The sequence below is a fragment of the Castor canadensis genome, chromosome 14 (genome assembly GCF_047511655.1).
Source record: "Castor canadensis chromosome 14, mCasCan1.hap1v2, whole genome shotgun sequence".
NCBI classification, from domain to species: domain Eukaryota; kingdom Metazoa; phylum Chordata; class Mammalia; order Rodentia; family Castoridae; genus Castor; species Castor canadensis.
In genome coordinates this window covers 59,297,292-59,314,956 of record NC_133399.1, presented here as the reverse complement: position 1 = coordinate 59,314,956, position 17,665 = coordinate 59,297,292, and the positions used below count along the sequence as shown (strand labels likewise).

The window sequence follows — 17,665 nt, the reverse complement described above, 5'->3', positions numbered from 1 at the left end:
TGTGTGAGGAAGTCAGACCCACAGGACAGGAGATGCTGCTGGTGGATGAGGAGTAAATACACCAATAACGCCAGGTTTCTTTTTCGGATTCCTGCTGGGGCCTGTTCTACACTAGCCTCCCCTGGCTAACTCTACCCCCTGCAGGACTTATGGCCTACCTGAAAAAACACTTGGAGTTTCAGCAAGACGCTCTGAAGCAGACCCAGAAGGGAAGGAGCCCATGACTAGAGCCCCTCCCCAAAGAGCTACTAAATAGAATAGGTTTGTAAGTCCATAAATATGAGTGGGTGGAGAACATGGGCCCCCAGCTGGGCCCCACATCTGGCAGTATTCCTGGGAGAGTAGGCCTTGGGGGCAGCTAGCAGGCCCAGCACAAGCCATGCGCCCCCCACCTGAGTCTTCACCCTATGGGCCAACTCACCCCCTTTATTTCTACAGTAAGTGGCTGGCTGGTTCCCTCTGGCTGAGACCCTTCACACCCTCCTCTGGGTGGGAGGGGCAACAGGGTGGTACCTCCATCCAAAATGATGCCCAGAACAGGAACCAGGATTTGAGTTCTTCAACCAAAACCTCCAGTCTCCTAGGCAAGGCCTTCTTTGGCAGAAAGGAATTCATGGGTACCAGGGCCCACCAACAGAAGCTGAACCCTGGCTGGAGTTTGTTCCAAGGCAGACAGAACAAACCAGCTCGTTCTCAGTCCCAGAGGTGGAGAGGCAGCAAATTCCTCCAGTCAGAGGATGTGCCCTCTTTGGAATGTCCGAAGACAAAAATCACAGTCAGAGACCCTGCAGGCTGTCGCTCTGCTCTCACTGAAAAACACATTTAAAAAACCAGAGTCACAAAACTTAAGCAAGAATTAGGAGGAGCTAAAATCCACATCACTAAAAGTATTTTTTCCCTCACCGAAGACTAAACCCCCCTCCAGACTCTTTAAGTGGAACTCCCATGGTGCAATTAAAATGGCTTTTTGGAAAAATTGACTTCTAAGCAATCTGCAGTCAAAGCAGGCGCTCCTGCCCCAGAGTAAGAGGTGCCCAGCTGCTCCTCCACCCACTATGTCTCCCTCTTCAGGCAGATCTAGTGTGAGCCTGGCTGTGATTGCATTGCTTGGGGAGGTCACCATCTTCCATCACAAGACTTCAGCTATTATCCTGCCCTGTAGAGCAGGACCCTCAGCATCACTGGACTAAGCCAGGGTGTGTCCTGTGCCTGCCAGCTGCCCCAACTGGCAAGGTAGGACCACACATCAGAATTCCAGGAATCAACACATCTTCCTTTATGTCAGTAGTGGGGGAGATTCAGGCAGCTGATATGCAGGCCATTTGTTTGTTTGTTTTTTTAGTGGAGGAGAGGGATGTAGTGTAACAGCAGCAAAAAGCACAAGCCAGCAGGTCTTTTTTCCAAACCTTCATCATCTTCAACCTATCAGTTCAGCATAATGTCAAACTCAACAGGGGAGGAGTTCAGGGGGGACAAATAACAGGTTTTGCTGAAGGTCTAAAAATCCTGGAAGCTTATGTGGCTGTTGGCTCCCTTTCTGTCACCCCAGGAGACCTGATGTGGTTATCCCTTGCTATGCCCTTGGAGTCAGGTGGCCCTATGAGGATGATGAAATCAGGTAGGGAGAAAGAGCAGTCATCACATGGTCAATGGGACTTGATGGCTTTCTTGCCTCTACTTCCCAGTCCCTGCCTGTTAGCGTACTACTGAACACCTGCTTTAAATAATAGCGTGGGGCACTCCACAGCCACTAACCTGTCCCTGGAGGAAACAGTCCTGAAGGTCTTTGTCTTCTTTGTTAACTGCATTGTACAAACAAAGTGTGCCCCAACCTCCTTCCTTATCTATGTGCTCAAAAGAAACACAAAACCGCACGCATGTTACAGAGAGGCACAGTGACTGCTACCCACAGTGTAACTGCTTCAGAGTCCTGAAGCCACACCTTCTGAGAGTCCACCAGGAAAGACTCATTCTTTTCTTCAGAGCTCAGAATAGATGATTCCTCAGGTCCTCAGGCATTTAAACTTCATATAATAAGCATCAGAGCTATCTGATACTGTGATTGAACGTTGGTAAATGTAAAGCAAGCCTGAGGGGAAGGAGCTCCGCAGGGAAGGGGGAAATGCTCATCTGTGATGGTGCTGCTCTGGTCGGGGAACGGGGAGTTATAGGGGGCGGGGGGAGGGGTTGGTGCAGAGGGTGGATGGGCTCTAGGAACAGGTGTCCATCGTCTGCTTTGGAGAATAGAGATTCATCCTTGAGGTGGCTTTGAAGGAGGATTGAGGGGATGACCTGAGGATCGGGAAAAGAGCAAGGGTCAGGAAGGCAGAGGGTGATGCTAAAGACACTCGAAGAAAGCCCTCTGCATGATGACAGGCCTGGGGGTCCTCACTTCAGTATTCCCCCTACCACCTTTGACGGGACATAGGAACTCCTAGTGCCACCCACTTGAGGTGAGCCCCCATCAAAGCTCTCAGCCACCCCCCCTTCACTGACGTATGGCCCAAGCCATATCCTCTGTTTCCTTTACTCTGTCTCCTTATAGAATATTATGCGATTAATTGATTTTCTGTCACTCTTTTAGTACAGAAAATTAATTTCAGAGCAACCTTGTTTTCTCAGGGTATGAATCCTCCACACACGGAGTAATTCGGCTCCTCCATTATTCATGAGAGAAAATAGTGATGGAGTGTGTAGTGGAGGCCGCCCCAAGGCCACAAAGTGATAGTCTGTGTGTTACTGATACAACAATATTCCACTGGTGCCACTAAATAATTCACATGTACAACTCAATTTGGGCCTGCACAATGCTTAGGGTGTGGCTGGGGAGGCATGGCTATGAGATCTGGGAGATTCTCAATGACAAGGTAGAGGAGAAAGGAACAGGGCCTCCCAGGCCTTTAGGGATGGCACTTCATCAGGCCTTGAGGCTACAGCCTGTGTGGTTGTACAGCCTGATGGCAAAGCCCATACTTATCCACGAGAGAAATAGGGAACACAGTGCAGGAGTACTGAAGAGTGACTAAACCTAGCTCTGAAGATGTATTCTGCAAGTCAGCTCTTCTCTGCCACCTCAGATTCTAAGGATTTTGTTCATTTTGTTTTACCTAGCTGTTTGTTGAATTCATCTGATGCATTTGTTAGGCCCTACCCAGACATATAGAATCAGTAGCTCCTGGGAGTTTGTGTTCTAAACAAGTTCCTAGGTAATTGTTACACCCTGTCTCTTAGGACCTGCAGGACTGGATGATGTTCAACAGCCCCTCAGCTCTGACATTCCCTGATGACTCTAACAAAGGAAAGGGTGAACCCAGGCCTGGGGAAGGAAGGGCTGCCTTGGGACTGTTGGTAATCTAAGGAGTGAGTGGGCTACCCTGTCTGCTGAGGAGGGACAGAAGGAAAGAAACCAGGACTGACATGTGGCAAAGCCCTCAGCTATCCCCCTCCATTACCCCCACGTGGTCCCACTGCCTCCAAAAGAAAGATAGAGGCCCTGCACACAATCACAATACTTGTGCCATCTTGAAATAGAGTGGTAAAAAGGATCATAAAATAACCCAGTCCTCATGTGCACAGCCTGTTGAATCCCATGGGGTTTGTTGAATCCCAGGAATGAGGAATATGATGGTGTCCCTTTCCAACCAATCAGTTGATATTTACATAAGATAGCCCACCCCTCATGCTATCCTTGGATAATTCATTCCAAGTTCCCCAGCAGATGCTTGAAATCGTATATAGTACTAAGCTCTCACATATGCAAGCACTGTCCTGTGACACCAGGACACTGATTAAACAACCAAGATAGCTACTAAGTGATTATATAGAAAGTGGATATATAGATCAAGGGATGATTCATATCCTAGGCAGGATGGTGTGAGATTTTATCATGCCACTTAGCATAGTACATAATTTAAAGTTTATACTTTATTTCTGGAATTTTCTATGCAATAATTTTGGGCTGCAGTTGACCATGGATATCTGACACTGAGGAAAGCAGAACAGCAGATAAAGGGGGACTACTGCAATCAAAAGGGAAAGTGTCGCACATATGAATAAAATTTTTTTAAAAAAAGGGAACGTGTCTTGGGTAGACCCATGGTGGAGTCCATGAGCCTAGAACCTGAAGATGGCCTCAGGGTGCCCAGCCAGCAAAATAAGGACATCAATCCCACAACCACCAGGAAATGGAGGCTATCAACATCTGAACAAGCTTGAGAGAGGACTCGGAGCCTCAGCTGAGATTATAATCCTGTTGACAGCTTGATTTAGCCTGGGGAGACCTTGAGAAAAGGACACAGACAACTAAGGCCTGGACTCCTGTTTCACAGAACCTAAGATAATAAACGGAGTTGTTTTAAACCATGAAGTCCTAGTAATTTCTTAATCAGCAATAGAAAACTGATATAACATATAATCAAATTAAAACAATGACATACATGCCCACTAATTTATAAGTCACTTATAATCCTGTGTCCTACCCACCTTGGCCACCAAGTGCTTTTCCCTTCACACCACGCCTGGCAAGTGTTTGCCAAGGGAGTCTTTGAAAGCAGTGCTGTGATGCTGGGAGGTAGTTTGGGTTTTTCCGAATTTCTACTGTAAAGATGGGGAAAACAAAGGTCGATAAATTTCTCCAAGGTCACATAAACAGTTCATAGCAGAACCAGACTCAAGCTCGGGACTCAGATTCCAAGGCTGGAACGCCCCAGCTCCATCATCACAACAAGAGAGTCATTTTAAACTTATGTCCCAGGGACTTACTCTTCTTATAGAGGACCACTACTTTTTCAAAACTGAAGAGGAGGGAGGTTAATGAAATGTAATAGAGGGAGGCGATTTTACTCAAAGTACTCTGTATACGTCTATGGAATTATCACAATGAAACTTCCTTGCACTATTAATGTACGCTAATAAAAAATGGCTTAAAAAAAAATGAACACCAGAGTGACAGAAAGAAAGTGCATGCCACCAAACTGCCAGCTCCTGTTGTGGTTTGAATATGGATGGCATCCCCAAAGGTCCACATAGGAAAGTCTTTGTTCCCAGGATGGCTCTACTGGAAGGTGCTTTGGACTTTTACAAAGTGGGGCCTAGTGGGAGGTCCTTATGTCATTGGAGTGTATCCTCAAAGGGGATGGTGGAACCCTGACCAGTTTCAATCTCTCCCAGCCCCCATACCCCTCAAAGTTCATGATGTAACCAATCATTCTGCTTCCTCTGGTATGTGCTTCTGCCATTGCAATCCTTTGCCTTCATCAGAGACCAAAACAATAGAATCGTTGATCTTGAATTTGAACCTACAAACTGAGCTAAATAAACCTTTTCTCACTGTAAGTTAATTGCCTCAGGTAGTTCGTGTGGTAACCAAAAGCTGACTAGTACAGGCACTTTGCCTCCTCCTAGGCACAGCCATCTCCCTGAATTGGCCCTTCAGCTGCACAGTAGGCAGGGCATGGCAGTGAGAAGTCAGTCCAATCGTAGGCTCCACTCATGCACATTCCAGGGGCCCCGCCAAGCCATGAGTAAGACCCAGCTTCCCTGCCCTCCTCCAGCCCAGGGAGACAGGTAGTAGGCCAAACCACTCATCAACAGTCCCATTGTCATTTGTCATTAATGATGCCAGATAAATCCAAGCAATGATTACAAAAACAGATTGCAACACTGTGCTCTTTATTGTTGGTGTTTCTGTGGAGTATTAGCAATAAGAAGCCTCCAGAGAAGAGCTGTAAAAATGAAAAAGAAAAAGAACAAAAAGGAAAGCAAGAACGATACTTTTTCCCTTGCTGCAAACTTCACGACATGGCCACTTTGTAACAGGCCCCATATGTGGCAACCATGCACAAGGCCCAATAACCTCCTTCCAAATGGTAATAAATCCCCTCGGACCCCAGCACACTTGTAATTTACAACTTGGCTAAAATGAACATTATTTCAAGCTAAGCGTATTCTCAGAGGTGCAGGAGAATGTAGCAGTTTTCCTGCTGACAGAGGAGTTTCTTTTTAAATGTCATGCATTCACTTTCATTACTTCCAAATAATTGCCCGAAAAAGATCAGCTGCTGGACAGGGCGGCCCACTTTACATCACCATGAGTCAATTTCATCATCATCAAAGGAGCCCCTGGGAGCTGATTTCAGCCTGGGGTGGGCTCAGCCCTCAGTTGCTGCCTCCCTATTGGTCTCTTAGCTGTGCAGATAAAGGGGCCTCCACCATTCTACAGGGAAGCTCTGGGTGAGATGAAACGTCTATAGATAGACAATACGACCTGTCATCACTGCCACCATCAAATATCATTCTTCTGCACCCCATGGATCATAATGCTATCTCCTGTCCAGTCCTGTGTGTGGTGCTTGTGATCGGGCACTGACTAAAGGACATTTATTCCTGTGTCCTGGAGGGTCCACCTGTGGTTAAAGAGAAGGAGGAGCAGAAAGATGTAATTCACTAGGGTTTACCAGCACATTGTAGATTTTGGAAAGCCTACCTTTACATGTAATGCAGCTGTTGCTTTCTGAGCTCTGAAATAACATTTATTGCTGCATAGCATACCACCCCAAAACGTTGTGGCTTAATTACCACTTAAGAGTCTATGGATTGACAGGACTTGCCGTGTGGCTGTTCTTCTCAATGTGATGTCAGCCGGAGTTGCAAGGTCCCTGTTGGCTCTCACATGTGTGGTACTTTGGTATGGAAGGCAGGAGGCCAGGACTCAGCAAAGCAGGTAGACAGCTGGGCCTTTCTCTCTCTCCATCAGGTAGACTCAAGTCCTTCTTCTCCTCTGTCCATGTGGCTTCTTCCACAAAGTAACCGGACTTCCTACTTGATGTCTGAGGCCTCACAACAGCACCAACTAGAACCCACCAAAATATACAGGGTCACTTTTGCCACATTCTACTGGTTAAACTGAGCCACGAGGCCAGCTCTGATTATACAAGGATGAGAATACTGAAAGATGTGGTTCCTTGGGGGTCATCTCTGGAAACTAGTTTGGAATCCAGAAGTCTCTAAACCATCTATCTAGATATGCACAATATGTTTGCTTCTTAGTTACATGCTGTATGTCTGAGGTATGAATTTTCTTCTAAGCAATAGATGGCAAGTTCCATGGAACTTCAGTATGAGGTGCCGCTGTCAGAATTTCTTCTTGTCTCTTTCACAGGGAGGCAAGCTAAAATACTTTTGGGCATTTATAAAGCTTCTGAAGACAAAGTTAAAGACTCACATATTTATCATCAATTCACCAACAGAACAGTATCCTGACCTCTTACCAGCTCAGCCTGAACTTCAGTATCTTACATCTTCTTTCATCTCCATTTGGGATCTCCTGAGCCCAAACATGACTCTTCACCTTATATTCTTCTGGCTGGGGTCTACTCACATCCAGGGGCTTGAGGAAATCTGGCCCAGTGCTCTGGGACTTAGCACTCAGCATTTCAGAATTCTGGGTGTGCTCTAATTTGGATCACCATCTTGATCCCTAAACTTTGTTATTCCTGCCACCAAATTCTGTCATCTATTCTTTCCTGTCTAGCTCTTTCACCTGAGTCCCTTTCCAAGCAATCAACCTACAATTCCGGTTCCTTCAAACAAAGAAGCCATTTGCACCAGGAACTAATGTCACATCCCAGAGCCCAGGTGGATTTTTTCAAAGACTTTTTGGCTTAGCTTCTTCCCCAACACTTTCTGCTGGCCTCAGGACTCTGTCACTCACAGTTGGACCCAGTGCTGGTGACTGCATATGCGCTCACACCTACAGGAGGAACAGCTCGTTGCTAAACCACTCTTGTGGCTCATTCAACCTGTACAGCTGGACTCCCTCCCACAGTCAAAGCTAAGCTACCCAGAGTGCTCATAGATGTGTCTAATTCCTGGTTTTTAGCCTCTGACCATCTTCCCTGTTCTGTCATAGAGAATCTGGCTGTGTAAGATGCAACCCTTTGGGGAGGAAGAAATGGAAGGAATCCTTTTCTAGCCCTCTGGTTTCCCTTTGCCACCACATCATCACAGAGGGCAAAGCTGGAATCACACAGTAGCAGAAGCAGGGGCTTCCCCTGATGTGTGAGGAGTAGCATTGAATCCAAAGGAAGCAAGACTTGCATGCAACCTGTGACTTGATGTATATAGTTATTACTCAGGGAGTCTCAGCTCACTGGGATACAAGCACGAAACAGTTTTATTGCCTCCCATCAGGGCCTCAACTGTGATAGCCTTAATCCCCTTCTCCTATTACTTATGGACATCCCAGACAGACATTACAACTTTCTAGTCATATTCACCCATTAAAATAGTTGGATGCAGTGGATTAGATAACACTAGGGAATTACTTTTTAGATGTAATCATCACTTTATGATACAAAGAATCTCTTTAATTTTAAGAGGATATACTAAATTGTTCAGGAATGAAGTGTCGCAATGTTACAACTTACTGTGAGTTATGAAAGTTGGAAGGAATAAAGGAAGGAAGGAAGGAAGGGAGAGAAAAAGAATAAAAGGGGAGGGAGGAAGGGTAACGAAGTATTAATGATTAGTCAAACTAGAAGGTGATTAAACAGGTATTCATTGTTTAAATTGTTCAACAATTTAAATTTTTGTATGGTTTTTATCTCAAGTGTCTCCCAAAGACTCCAGCTGATGGCACTATTAGAAGGTGGTAAAACCTTTAGGAGATGGGCCTAATGGAAGGAAGGGGATATTGGGACCCTGATCTTTTCTTCTCTCTTTGCTTCCTTGTTGCCAGGAAGTAAACAGGTTTCTACTGCTGTGTGCTACCACCATGATGCTCTGCTTCACCACAGGTCCAAAAGCAAGTGGGTCAGCGACCATGAAACTATGAGTCAAAATAAACCTGTCTTCCATTAAGTTGTTTATCTTAGGTATTTTGTCACAATGATGGAAAACTGACTAACACAAATTTGCATAATAAAAAGGTGAAGAATAAATCTAATGTACTTTCTAGCTTCCATTTCATGCCCCCCAAATGCTATAAAGCTGTCCCCCTCCCACCATCTGCCCAACTTGGGTCTTTAGGGGTTGGTGAGGGAATGGTCTGCGCACATATCACGGTGGAAAAGGAACCATCCTTTTTCCTAACTGTGTGTGAGATTACAATTCTACCCATATTGGGTTTTATAGCCTCCCTAGTCACATCTGATCAGTACTTAATGTTCTTTCTGTAACACGAGTTGAGAGGTTTAGAGGATCCTGCAGGTTCTCCCCACCAGGAAGTTTTCTGGTAGGCAAAGCTGCCTCCAGTTCTCCCTCCTCCACTCCAGCCCCCACAACCCCTGCCACCTCCAGTTACCTTGAAAGCTATTGCTCTAAGGGCCCTTTCTTCAGGAATAGCTTTCTGGGGAGTGGGGGAAAGAATGCATGCAAGATGGCCAGTGCCTGGTCTCTCTACTGTATCTGCTTAATTGCAAGAGGCAGGGCATGATGTCTCATACCTATAATCTGGCTTCTTGGGAAGTGGAGATTGGGAGAATTAAGATTCAAGGTCAGTCCAGGCAAAAAGTTATTGAGACCCTCATCTCAAACCAGCTGGATATGTTGGTTCATACCTATAATCCCAGCTATACAGGAAGTGTATGTAGGAGGATCATGATCCTAGGCTGTACCCAGGAAAAAATGTAAAACCCTATCTGAAAGCAGTAGAGTGCCTAGCAAGCACAAGCTCCTGAGTTCAACCCCAGTATTGGTCACCCAATAAAGAACTAACAAAGCCAGGAGTGGGGGACAGGCTGTCATGGCCACTCCTGCTCCACATTCCATCTCTAATTCTCTTTCCCTTAGGTGGAGGCAGCTCTGCAAATTCCCTTGGTAAAACATCCAACCAGGAAATAAAATGCTCATCTTACATTTTTACACCTGGCCCTCTCCTACTGGTTTGGTATGGGGAAAGATGGACACTCCTTTTCCCCCTCTCCTTTACCTTGAACCCTGCACCGCCCCCACCAAGCACATAATTCCCATGAGTGTCCCTCCTGGCCTGTCATCTCTCTTTAGATAGTCTGAGACTGTGGTGTGGAGGGCGTTGATGGCAGTAGGAGGATCAATGACGACAATGCTTAGGATGCTCTGGAAGAAGGTGCTGCTGCCCAATTTTAAATCTTTAAAATGTGACATTTAGTGTCTTCTGTATTCAGTCATAGACCTTTACCACTGATTTTAGGGCACTGGGAGGCATTGACACAGTCTATGTAAACGTACCAATATGTTTACATAGAAAACCCAGCTTGCAATCCAACTCAATTACCCATTTGCCATGTGACCTTGGGAAATCATACCCTCTCTGACCCTTCAGGTTGGTAGGGGTCACCATATGACCCAGGGGGTGTCAAAGGAGTACTACACCCTACTGCGTTCCTGGGAGACACTTTTGTGACTGCCAATATTGACAGGAATCTGACTAAACAACAAAGAGTCAGGCCGGCCAGGAATCTGTTTTTGACATCGGGGTTCCAGGTGAGAGTTTCATTTGGAAAGGGATTTCTGCTCTAAAAACGTTTGAAAGCTATTCATCAGTTCAATCACCTCACATGACTGCCACAGAAAATAACAGCCTCTGAGGAACAGTGAACATGGGAAATGCTGCCACGCCATTAATACACCAATAGTTCTCTCTGATACAACCCTGATGAGAAAACAGTTCCCAGACTGAAAGCCCAAAGAAAACTCCTTTGAAGTGTTATGTCCAGGAGAGGAATTTGACCACCACCATCAACCAAGAGAATTACTCTCTGCTTTGTCCTCCGGTGCATGCACACACACGTGTGCCTCCCTCCCTGTCTGCCTATTGTGTGGCAGGATTAAATTTAAAACTACACAAGACATCTGAGGCAGGCCAATCAATCACCTCATCACTGCCACTGCAGGTAAAGAGAGTAGTGAGACAGGAGGGCGATGAAGGAGCACAGAAGAGAGTGAAAAAGTCCAGCCTGTGCATCAACCTCAGGGCAGCAGGCCTCACTCCTTTGGGGTTCATGTCTGCCCATGAGCCTGTGTGCATTGGAGGGAGAAGGAGGAGCCTCCAACAGAAACCTGCATGTATTCCAAAAGAAGTCCGGAGCTGCCTAAACACTGGGGTGCTGTACAGCCTGGAAAGGAAAGGGGGTCAGAAGGCGCTGGGCTGGAGGAGAATGCCATCCTGCAGTCATGGACACTCAAAGACCACCACCCATACAAGTCATGTGCCACATAACCTTTCAGCCAAAGATGGGCCACCACCATCACTGCTGCGGGTTGTGTAAGTATATTCTATGATGTTTGCACACCAACATGACCACCTAAGAATACGTGTCTGTGAATGTGCCTGTCTTAAGTGACACGTGACTGTCCCTGTTCGTAGACAACCAAACACTTCCCTGTGTGGATTCTGGACTGTCCCAATACAACTGGAGCAGCAGTGGGCAGAACCCCACTATCTCTTTGACAAGACTGTGGGTCAGACTCACTAGGGAATATCAAGGTCTAGGCTCTGGCAGAAGAGACTACAGTCTGTCAACTCTGAGTGACATCAGCGGAGTACCACGTTCCAGCGTGCCGTGTCCTCTGCATAAATGCAATTTCCCCAAATGTCAGGAGGAAAGCATTACAGATAACACATTGTGTGTGTCTTTGACCCAGTAAGTGCTGAAATCACAGATCTCATTATTCTGACATGATAGAATTTTCTCTCTTTCTCTCTCCCACTGCAGGCTGGCTTCTGTTGTTTTTGAGACTGCAGACCAAATTGGCAAAAGTGCAAAACAACAGACCTTACCTATTTCCTACCCAAGCAAAATGTCAGGTCTCCTTGTATGAGAAGAAAATGATCTTAAAGGCAACTCATAGCAGGGCATTAAATTGAAGATAATTTGGGCCAGAGCATTACTGGATGGGTGACCCTGAAACCAGAGTTGCCATGGAAAACTCCACCAGTACACCTGACCCCCATGCTGGACAGTCTGTCATGGGGGAGGGGCAAGAGCACAGAATGAGTAGCAACTGGATTTGAACTCTGGCTCTGCTACCCTCTATCTGTGCAGTCTTACTCAGATTGTTGAGCCTCCTCAGTTCTTATCTGCTCATCAATAAAAATAGGGCATTAACTTTGTGGGAAAGGATGGATATGAGGAATAAAGACATGGTGATTGCAGATAGGTAATCATTGGTGCTGAAAACATTTATTACAGTTAAACCTGAGTTTCCACTTCAGGGATATAGTCAATAAATCATTCACTCAATCAACAAGCAAGTATTTACTAAGTTCTTGAAGTATTTACTGTTCTTGAAGACAGACATGGGTTCCCTAATTAGCTGTTGAATGAATGAATTACTTCTCATTCATCACGAGGTGACTTTGGACAAGTCACCAAATCTCCCTCCCACTCTTTCACAACCCATAAAATGCAGGTTTGGGCAGGATCGCCTTGAAGCAAACTTCCAGTTTTGATACTTCATTTTTTGAGAGGCCCATGTGGAAGCACAAAGAGGGATAAGACAGAGTTCCGGTTCTCACAAGTCTTCAGGTGCACCAAATAAGATGTTTCAGATGTACCACATGAAAGCAGCCAATGATCAAAGGCAGTATGGAGAGTTCAGGCAAGGGCAAGTACCACAGGTGTTCAGAGGAAAAAAAGCAGGCCGAAGACTGGTGTTAGAATAAATGAGGTCAGGCCTACGCCTTGGAGGAAATATGGAATCATAGTGACACCAGGAAGGCAGTAGCACTATGGACAAGATGTGCTGACACACACAGGTAGAATGGTTCAATTCCCTGAAATTACAGTTAACTTCAAGGTAAGTTAGAAGTCAAGCCATAGCATATGAGTTCCAAGCATTGGAAGCAAACTTGCATGGTACACTTTCCCACCTGATGTGGACATCCAAAAAAGGCACCTGTTATGATTTGGATCTAAAATCCAAACCATATCCAATCTAACCCAAAGCCTCATATGTAAAAATTTGGTCCTCAAGGCAGCATGTTCAGAAGTGGGACTTTGGGAAAGGATTGGATCATGGAGGACACTGATCTCACCAATGTTTCCACTGATGGGTTCATAACCTGATGGGATATTGGGAGGCGATGGAAACATGGGAGGTGGGACATAGTTGAAGGGAGTAGGTTCTTCAGGACATGCCCTTGGAGCCTATATTTTATCCCTGGCCCCTCTTACCTGTCTCTCTCTCTGTTTCCTGGCCTTCCATGATGTTCTGCCTCATCACAGGCTAGAAGTAATGGAAGCAGTGACCATGGACTGAAACCTGTGAAACTGAGTCAAAGTAAATCTTCCTCCTCTAAATTGATTTTCTCAGGTGCCATGTACAGTGACAGAAGCTGGACAATACAGCCTCCTTCCAGCCCACCATCTTGCCAAGCCCACACTCAAAATGCCAGCAAAAGCTTGTCCCTTCTACCTCCTTATACCTCTACCCAGAATCTTTGGAAAGATCCCTGCCTAAAATGCCCAGCTTCCCTGCAGGCTTAAAGGGCTGTGAATATCGAACAGGTTCCCTTTAGTCTGAATTTCCTGCTTGGATTACAAATGTCACCTTTTCCCCATCTGCTTTAATCTTGCTTACCCCTTTCTACCACAAAAACAATAAGCAAAAATATACAAATTGAATACAAATATACAAATTGAAATATAATTCTGTTTTATGTTCATTATAAATTTCAGAGAGTATAGATAAGTGTAAAAATGATAATTTCCAGTGACACATAATGATAGATACGTAACTTTGCATTTTCTTTCTTTTCACCTAATGATCCACATATATTCCAATGCCTTAAAACATTATTTGAAAGCTTGGTTTTCCATGACTGTATGATGTTTCACTGAATGGGTTTAACCATGAATTATCTAGTTATTGCCCTATCACTGACATTAAAGCTATTTCTGATTTTTGTTATTATAAATAATACTGCAATCAGCACCTTATACATAAGTCTTTTTCTAAAATTATTTTCTAAGGTTAAACTCACAGAAATGGAACTTCTTGGTCAAAGTATATGTATGGATTGAAGTTACTGATGCATATTGAATCCCTCTCTAGCCTTAAATGCTCTGCAGTTCATTGACTAGATGATATGCTATTGCTAAATATTACAATATCCTTCATGACAAAGTGTCTTGTATCTCAACTAGACCCTAAGCTCTCCTAAAGCAAGGGCCAATCATCCCCCAAGGCACCTGGTAGTTGTAAACAGATGCATGTTGAGAAGTCAGCAAGGATCACTGGATCTCAGAGGAGTTCTTTGTCACTTGGACATCCAACCCAGAGAGTGTGGTTGCTCAAGTGCCACAATGACCTCACTATCACTTGGTCTCCCCTACAAAGCAACCCCACAACATAACTTCCATAACTTCTATAACTTCTAGGTCCTGATGATTTAATCTCAGCCTAAAGAGGAGCTTCTTGACAGTCTGAGTTTTCCCCAAATAAAATGGGCTTCCCTAAAAGGTCATAAGTGAGGAAAATGTGACCAGGATGCTGCTAAAGGGATTTATCTGGTGATAAAATTTAATCGCCATCTAATTCTGAGATCTAGAATTCTCCTAACCCCAAGATACGGCAGCCTATACCAGTCTTCCCCAATAAATGCTATTGACCCTCTGACCAACTCAACAACTGACACATGTGTGAGGGTGAAATCGATGGTGGTCACAAAGGTAAGGGGCCTGTTGAATCTTTCTGCTCAGCATCGGTTATATGATAAGCGTGTAAATCTCATTTCCACTGTGGCTCTGCTGAAGACATGAGTGTGGGTGGGCCTCCCACCAGGGACGCATCAGTCCACACAGCGCCAGACAGGAGCACGTGGGGTAGGGAAGGACGCTTCTCCTTGACAAGGCAAGCATAATCACCCCATCCTACTAATTCAGTTATCTGAAGCCAAATAACGAGACTGTCAATTTATGTTTACAAATTCATTGACTGATTTAAAAGAAACTCGGGATTACTACTTAGAAGGAACCAGTAATCAGAGCCAAGGTTGTTTACTTGGCTAGGAGGTCACAAGGGAGCCTACTCCTGGATGGAGTGCATTGTCTGACACAATGTCCTACCTTTAGCTAAGTGTATTCTGGGAAGTGTGTTAAGGGTTCTAACAACAGATCTTTTTTTTTTTTAATGGCGCTAGAGGTCAAACCCAGGGCCTCACACATTCTAAGTCCACACGCTAAGTATGTTCTCTACCACTGAGCTACATCCTAAGCCTCTCCTATTTTTTAAAAACCCCCTCCCAATCTATTTAAACTCAAGTTTCTTTGCACCACCTGTAACCTGCATGTGCAAGCTAGACGGTAAGCTTGGAAATGTTTTTCTCTCTAAATTGCCATACCTGGGTTGAGGGCAGAGTAGATGAGATTTGCCTAAGCCTTTGAGGAAATTAACTGTAAGGTTCTCCTAGTTTCTGGGTTTGGCCTGGGGGACAAGAACTCTAGACATGATCTCCCTGGCACTCCAAAGCCTTGCAGAAAGAGACAGAGAAGGCTGCATTTTCCCCTGCGCTATTATCCTCAGCAAGCTGAGAGGATCCCGGCTGGCGAATGCAACAGTCATCCTTATTCCCTTGGGCAGAGCTGGCAGGGGAAGGAAGGGAAAGGGCTCTGTTGTTAATTAATAACACTCACACTGCTTACCCCTGGGGAAAGGCTGGATCAAAACCTCTAAAACATTTTGGGTGATTCTTGGGGCTCCTAACTTACACCTTTTTGTACCCTTTGCCCCACTCCCACCAACTCACTACAGAAATGAATGGCATGCTCTGCAGAACAATTGTGCTGTAATTTCCCCAAAGCCCAAGCCCTGGGGGACTTTGTCAAGTATCTCAGTCCCTTAGTCAGCGTTGGAGGCATACAGGGATGGTTAATGAGTGAGTTTCATTTGCCTATCTTTCCCACCTTTCATTCTACCTAGCCCCCCAGCAGCACCCATAACACATTCATTAATGAATGCATTTAATCAAGTTTATGAAGTCTCTTTATTATCAATAACCCTAATCACTCTTAATTGCTGCATCATTAGTTCAGCCACACTCAGATGTAGCAGTTAGGCGGAGCGGTACATGACAACTCCAGAAAAATGACTCGGTGTGTGAAAGCCTGGGAGGAAGGAATTGACAGGAGAAGAGGCGAGGGAAGGAGAGAAGAGAGAGCGGAAGCTCAAGCTGTGCATGGCAGCCTGCTGGGCAGAGTGAGGGGGAGAGATGCCATTAAGAGGTTTGGCCAGGTGTAAAGATGCCGGTGAGCCAACTTTGCATATTTTGAAACTTTGGGGAGTTCCGCGCATCAGCAGCCTGAGCGAATGTTCTGCTTGACAAAAGTTGATGTTATGTTAATATCCAGCACCTGCCACCCTCAGGGATCTCCAAGGCCTCTGCAAGCTCCATTGTGTTCCAAGCCAAATGCTTGGTGGATGTGAGGTGAAGGATGCCCATTGTCATTGAGAAAGCAGCAAGGGGTGGCCCACCGCAGGTCTTTGCTGAGTCATTAACTCTGCTGCCTGGTACATGTTCTTGAAGGTTCTGCACAGCCAAGGAGACCCACAGAGATGCCTCAGGTAGGCCAGAAAAAGAGGTGGCCCTCAGCGTGTTCTTCCTGTTGAATTCATCTCCCCAGGAGGCCAGAGATCTGAGACACTATCCAAATGAAAGCTTAACTCGTGGTATGGTCTTAAAAGAGTCTCTAATTAATTATCTGCCTCAGTTTCCTACTCCATAAAGTTGATTTAGTGATACAACCAGCCAACTTCGAATGGTTGCTAAGAGTCAATGAGACTCCATGTGTGGGGGGGGTCGGGAGAAACCCTTGGGGTACTCCAAAGTCAGGAAGCAGGAGAACTTCTAGCCTAACTGCAGGTGAGAATCTTTACTTTTGGGGTCCTTCCATCCTTGCAGTTGTCCCACTGCAGTTTGCTCCAGTCTCACCATGCGTGAACACCTCTGTAACTTGACCTCACATGCAAGAAGTCTGAATCCTGGTGGCACAAGGCCCTCCAGACCACCAATTTCTCGAAGTTTCTTCTGAGTCTCACCTTCTAAAAGTGCAAAGCCAGGCTTTCTAACTCCACTACTTACACAGTCACTTCCTACCTCTACTATTTAAGTGTTCATTGAAAAAACATAACTGTCGATGGCTCCTATGTGCCAGGCCCTGGGAATATAATGGAAGACCATATGAAGCCCATTGTCAAAAACTTGCGGCTTAGTAAAGAACCCAAATAACCCTAATAAAACTATCTCCCAATTCTTCTTACTTGCAGGTTGCTTGATATTCTACAGAGAAATGCTCTCTGTTTTAGAAAAACAAGCCAGCACCTCCTACTCCCCCACTCTTGGTACTTTTGCTCCTCCTGGAAACCAGCCAGCCTGATAAAGCTAGAGGTCAGGCTGCCCTCATGGGAAATCCTGGAACAACAAAGAACTCAGCAGAAACTTACACATGCTGTTTGAGAAGCCCAGAGGAAGCATGCAGAGCTCTCACCAGTGAGTCTGTGGCCACTGCGACAATGTTGGGGAACCATTAGATGACAGATGCCCAGAATCAGCTATGTAGTTTGTGGAGTCCAGTGAAAAAGTATGGAGTCTTGTTTCTCTCAGAGCCAATGCTGACACTGACTGGCCTATCACCCTGAGCATTCATGTTCATAACTAACCCCATCCAAACCCCGAGTAAGCTTCTTT

At 45.4% G+C, this 17,665-nt stretch overlaps 1 long non-coding RNA gene across 1 annotated transcript in view; it reads right to left on the bottom strand.

Annotated features, from left to right (window-relative positions):
* Positions 1-4,592, bottom strand: part of LOC141416869 (uncharacterized) — a 28,124-nt gene extending 23,532 nt beyond the window's left edge. Inside the window, exons 1-2 of the long non-coding RNA XR_012441440.1 lie at positions 4,483-4,592; positions 422-809 (exon numbers count right to left, since the gene is read on the bottom strand). This is a non-coding gene — a long non-coding RNA (uncharacterized lncRNA). The remainder of the gene's footprint in view (positions 1-421; positions 810-4,482) is intronic.
* Between the last annotated feature and the right edge of the window lie 13,073 nt (positions 4,593-17,665).